Below are 6,279 nucleotides of genomic sequence, written 5' to 3'. Positions count from 1 at the left end.
ATCCTTGTAAACCACTAGCTTCTTCTGGCAGATGATGACAACTTACTTTTAGCTTAGAAAATTTACTTTTATATTTAGCTGTTTCCCCCATCATTGACTCATGAATGCAGGCTTTAAAAGAAAACTGCCCAATTCTGCTTTTGGACTAAATCCACGTAAGTCTAATAATTACAGTAGTTGTGTATTTTGTTAATTCTGTTCACTTTTCAACAGAATCTACTTGAGTTTCCAAGTGTACCTAAGGATATTATCTTGGCAGAAAAACAATCTGCATCATTAATTTGGAGTGGCAGAAAAGCTGTCTGACACTCCCTGTGGGCACGCTTTCTAAAGACAGAAGCAGCTTAGCTTTCCACTGCCACAAAACTCAGCAGGACCAAACAAATTACTTCCAAATATCTCTATCTCAGTGTGAGGTGCCATTAATCCTTTTCTTTGCTAGCCAGCAGTCTTTGTCATATTAAAATTGGATTTTTACTCCACAAAAACAAAAAAAAAAAAAAAGAAGGGTTGCAAAAACTGTATTATCTCTTTCTGCTTCAAAACCAAAAGAATTTAGCTCCCTCCTCCCTTTGCACATGTATTTCCCCCATCACCAGCACTCTAAGTGCTGTAATTTTAAAAAATATTGATGTTCATAACACTTCCATGTGGTGAGTGGGTAATCATTACTTCACAGCTCAGGAAATACTTTGAGACAAAAGAATAGGTGTCTTGACACTTCAGCTTGCGCCGAGTTCCCCACAGACTTCCTGTGTCTCCCAGAGGCTGGTTAACCATAACCAGCAGTATGCAAAGCATTGGGAGCTGTGCATCTGCCTAGAGACTCACTTCCACTCGGTTGCTATTTCAACTATTAGGCAAAATAAACTTACGGTTTTACTCTGAGTGCTGATCTATTTTTTATTTAAAGCAGAAAATTACCCGGAAACTATATTAGTTAGACCACACCACTCCTGCTTCAAGGCAGAATGAAAACTTCATTTATTAGTGCAAACTCAGCCACCACTTAGAATGACCTAATTCTAATTTTTTTCCTATCTCTGAATTTTTGTGGGAAGAACTGTACCCTTTCATCTTTTCTAGTCCAGTTCCTGTACTGAAATGCATTTTACATAGCAAAATAAAGGCTTGTTTCTTTTTTTTCCCTCTCATCTCAGCAAACAGAAATACATCAACAGTGATTGAATAACAGAACTGAAAGGACACTACATACACCAGCTATAAATAGGAGGAAAATGAGAACTTCCATCTGCTTTTACAAAATATCCTGTGCTCACTTTTTTGCCTGCACTATAGTCAAGAGCACATCTTTCCACACCATATGTAGCAGAGAAAATGTGTTGTCAATCAGCATCAACTAGCAATATTATAAGTACAAACAGCCTTATTTCACAGGGATTTACTTTTTTCTCAGTGAAACAAGACTATGACATGATAATTCAACATTTCCTTTCGATAATATAAACTGTATCCCAACCTGGAGGCTGGACAACTACAAAATATCAGGAAATACCCATAAATCATTACTTTAAAATATAATTTTCAACTCTCTAATGCTTGTATTGCCTGCTTGAATACTATAAATCCATTTGCTTCCATTGTACATGTCTTCAGAATTATATCCAAACATAACCATAAACGCCAGGGCTTTGCTACCTTAATTTCTGTTACCTCCAGTTCACCTAACCCATGTCTTCTCCATTCTGCCATCAACCCCTTCCATGCACGTTACTTTAAATTAAAAGAACATCAAGCCACATCTAATGTGCAGAGTTAGTATGGCCAATGTGAATCCTGACAGTCAATTTTTTTTCATTGCCATATTATCTACAGGCATAAAGATTGTTTGAGATAATAACCAAAAACTTGAACAGTCACTGCTCTCAGCATCGATAGCAGCTTTCAAGCAGAGTGTATGGATTGACGAATGTATCAATACTGCAAGATGGAGACTGTCATGGTACTAACTCGAGCTGTAGAAAAATGAAGAGTGGATGAATGTGTAGCAAAGGATCAGCACCACTCATTTTCAGACTTGCTAACCAATATTTTACTATCATCTGACTTTGAATTACAATCAGAAACAAATGTATGCGCACTTGTGCAAAATCTGCCTTACCATTTGAACACACTCGGTATCCTAGGTTACTGTTTAATCTCTCTAGCGAGTTTTAATTTAGAACTGGTTCGCGCATTTTCACCACAGAGCGGCTCAGGTCACCCTCTCAGCAGTTCGGGCAGACGCAGCCGAAAGCCATTTCCTGGGCTCGACAGCCGCCTGCCGGCACGGCCAGCCCCGGCAGCGGGACGGACACGGCAGCGGCTGCTGCTGCACCAGCCGCCGCCGTCCCACTGACCGCCCTGGGAGCTACAGTCATAGGAAACCGAGAGGGCCAACGACCCCCTGACTGTCCTACCTTCCATGCAACTGCAGGTCTTCACTTCTCTCCCTTAAAGGATTTTATTTCAGTGGCCAGTGGTTTAATGTCAGGTGTCCTTCCCTTACTTTACATCTGGGGTGGTTTCTCCTCCTTTCATGAGAAGGTTGATGTCCGTGTTGCATCATACTATATTTAACTGATGCATGGAAAAAATTCCAAAGGATCACAATCTGTAGGGAAACTCAAAAGTTATTCACGTGTCAGATAAAAGTCTTTCCCTCCCACTATTAATCACTTTAAAAGAATAGGAATCAGTAAATAAATCAACAATGGGAATGAGAACAGTGTGCTATGCCTAGAATAGATATCCCACTAAGCAAATAATTTACCTTTCTGTCTCCATCTCACATTAACAAAGATAGCTACAACTCAGTTTATCATTTTTATTTGTTCCAAGCGAGATTCTGATCAGAGACTAACTGCAGAAATTTTCAAATAATCCCAGTGAAACAAAACCAAAAGTAAAGAAATCACTTATTTATGAAAGAATTTTGGTTTTGTAACATTACACTTTTGAAGCTCTATTTAACTAAATTCAAAGAGCAATGCTTGCTCTTTGGATTTCAAAGGCAGATCAAATCCAACAGGTAGCCAACTGCATCCTAGTAAGAGACTTTTCTCCACATCCCTTTGTCTTTGTACATTTTTCCCTTCAAGACAAGGTTACATGCAAAGGGAAGAATATACACAATTTATTAGGACTGTTCTTTTCCCTCCCTAACACACTCATCTTCTAGTAGCCAAGGTTTTTCCCTTTGGATTTACCACACCTTGGGAACTCCCCTTATGTTCAGATCTCATCAGCTGATGAATTTCCAAAAATTAAATACACAGAACACAAGGGTTGAGTTGTGTTGCTACTTTGTGTCCTTAATACATAATCCACAAAAAGAAGTTATCATGTCACTATTTCCTATGTCCTTTTTCCACATTAAAAAAAACCACTATTCTCAGCACCAAATCAAAAAATTGACTAAATGTGAGGAATAAATTGCCCCTCTGGGTTGCAATATAGAGACCACTGAGGCAGGTTACAAAAACAGATCCCAACACAGATATGTATGAAAACTATATTTCAGCATTCAGAAGCTTTATCCTGTGTCCATAAGGGAGAAACTTTTAAATATGCTATTGTAACAGTCAATACTAGAGATTTCATTTTAGGGAAATGTCCAATTCTCAATCCCTTTTGCACATGGGTAAAGCAAAACACATTTAAAGCAATCAATGAAATGTCCTCCCTCCAGGCTTGCCTGCTACTATAATTCTTCCCACAGGACTGCGTGATTCATGCCCCAGATCCTTCACATCTAGGAAGGGATGCATGCCAGCTGATCATCTTCCTGAGAGCAGTCTGAAGGGTGATTTTTGCCTCAGAACATCCACCAGTGCTTTTAAAAAAAGGTAAAATGATACTTAACATTTTTTTACCCATTTTGGAAAAGATAACTTGCTAACAGTAGCGACATTGACCCATTTTCACATCCTGCAGACAGGATAAATACCTTTTTCATATTCACTCAAAAGCTGCCCCTTCATTTTAATGATATAATGTATCAAGATAAACTAATATTTTTGTCCGTAACATTTCCTTTTGTTTACATTTTTAGAACTATTTCTTTTTAAAAAGGCATCTCAAAAACTGTAAAATTTTTTGTAGAAATGAAAATATTATTGTTTCCAGCATTAGAACACATTGAAAACAAGTTATATGATTTAAGGCTAATGAGTTTAGTTGCACACAACTTGCCCAGCAATCCCAGACAATTAAATTACCAAAGGTATAGAACAGCTAATCCAGTCAGATAATATGGAAGATATATGTAAGTACATATTTAAGAAGCAACTGTATTTTAATTTTGAATTTTATTTGCTTGAATATTAATTATCTGTGTGTGAAAATGGCAGCAGTTAGCTGTTTACATTACAGTAGAATAATAAAAAAAAATTATTGGTCACATTACTCCTTCATACATATTTTCTAACATTTTTAGAGAGTGATGTCTCCTTTACTGCAGGCTGGGATGGTGAACACTTTTGGATTTTGCATTACTAACACTGCCACTGCCCTGATAAATTTACTTCTCTCCCATGGATTACACTGCTGCCTAACTGAGAAAACAAGCTGCTTGAAACTAAAACAACATTGAATTTGATTTCTAATTCAGCTGTGGTTTTTCACTTTGATCTGACAGAATGAAACTTGAATACAACATTAATGAAACCAAGTCCTGATCCATAACCAGCAATCCCAAGCACTGTGCTATTACAAAAAAATGTTTTCATCTCTAACAATGACTTTTACAAGTCTGTTTGTTTTCCCAATTGCTTTCTAGATGATTCACCCTACCATGAAGATAACATCTTTTTCCTCTACACAGTGCACCACCTTTTAATTCTGTAGCATGTGAAAGTGTTAACTTCAAAGCACAGTGTAACATTGCCCACACCTAATTAATACTTGTATCATGCTTTGAAGATGTAAAAGTTTATGGTTACTGACTAGTAAGTTTTGAACTAATACCAAAACTGGACTAATTACTACTGAAATGAGTGTGGAAATCATTCAAAGTTACACCATACAATATTACTATTCCAATGTTAGTCACCCTGGGTGGGAGCTGAGGGAGAAATAAATCATTGCCTTTGAAACAAGAAAAAAAGAAATCTCTGAAGTATTACAAAAATGAACCATGTGAACATTCAGCCTTAAAATTAAGTGTAATCTTTATATAGTTTAATATGCCTCTTATAAGTCTTCACCCCAGATATGCAAAGCATAGTAGCTGTTCCCCTTTAAAATGCAGGAAAAAAACCCAAACTGGTTGTAACAAGTATTGTCCATCCTTACCTGAACTTTTGGGTCAAGCTGTGAGACAGAAGTTTTCATGTATTCCTGTAGTTGATGCAACAATAAATCATAGCCATGAAGAATTAAAATTAAATGTCTCTTGCCCCAGCATATGCAGGAGCATCATCTATTATGGATTTCTAGATTACTGAAATTTCTACTAGGCTCACTCACACTGTAAAACCCATGTTTATTGGATGTATCCATGACTGATGTATGAAATTAAGTATATCCAATTGGATTCACTGTCTAATTATTTTGTTGCAAAACCTCCACTCCCCAGGTATTGGCTTCAGTTGTATTACAGCACAGTACCACAGAACAGAACATTTTCAGTCCATCTGTTTCTTTCCAGAAATGCACCCTTGTTGCCCCACATACCCAAGAACTGGCGTAAGTCCTTCCAAAGCCATTATTAAATTCTCAGAGTTACTGATTTCTGTAGCTATGGTGGCATGGAATCAAAAAGAAAAGCGCTTATTTAAATCAGGGAAAAAAATTCAAACTAAGCACAAACATATTTTGAACAGGAACCTATGGGTCCTGATTGCCAGCAAACCTTAATGGGCCTACAGCAAGGCTCACAGACACTCTTTTTCACCACTGAGTTGCACCCATGCAGCATCCTTTAGTCCCAGGTGGCACATTTATTGAGTGGACTTTTAACAGTTCCAACAGCTCAAAGAGCTAGTACTGACTGTAAGCAAAATCCATCTGAACACTGGCCAGCATCCCACTGATGTGCACTGTAAAGCTGCAGAGTAAAATTTTTCCATGTTAGACAGGTTAATAGTATAATACTGAAAGTAAATTTAACCATAGCATGCTTTACCTCTCACATTACACTTCTCCTCCTCCTCCTTCCACATGGTTTTGTGCATGGTTTACACAAAATCACAATCCAACACTAGGAAACTAAAATGAGGTACACATTTCAGAGTAAGGGTTTGGCTGCTCCACAATGATCATTAAGTCACTTTACTT

Source organism: Corvus cornix, chromosome 8 (genome assembly GCF_000738735.6).
Source record: "Corvus cornix cornix isolate S_Up_H32 chromosome 8, ASM73873v5, whole genome shotgun sequence".
Classification (NCBI taxonomy): Eukaryota; Metazoa; Chordata; class Aves; order Passeriformes; family Corvidae; genus Corvus; species Corvus cornix.
The sequence above is the reverse complement of the archived record's forward strand: the minus strand, read 5'-3'. Positions refer to the sequence as shown.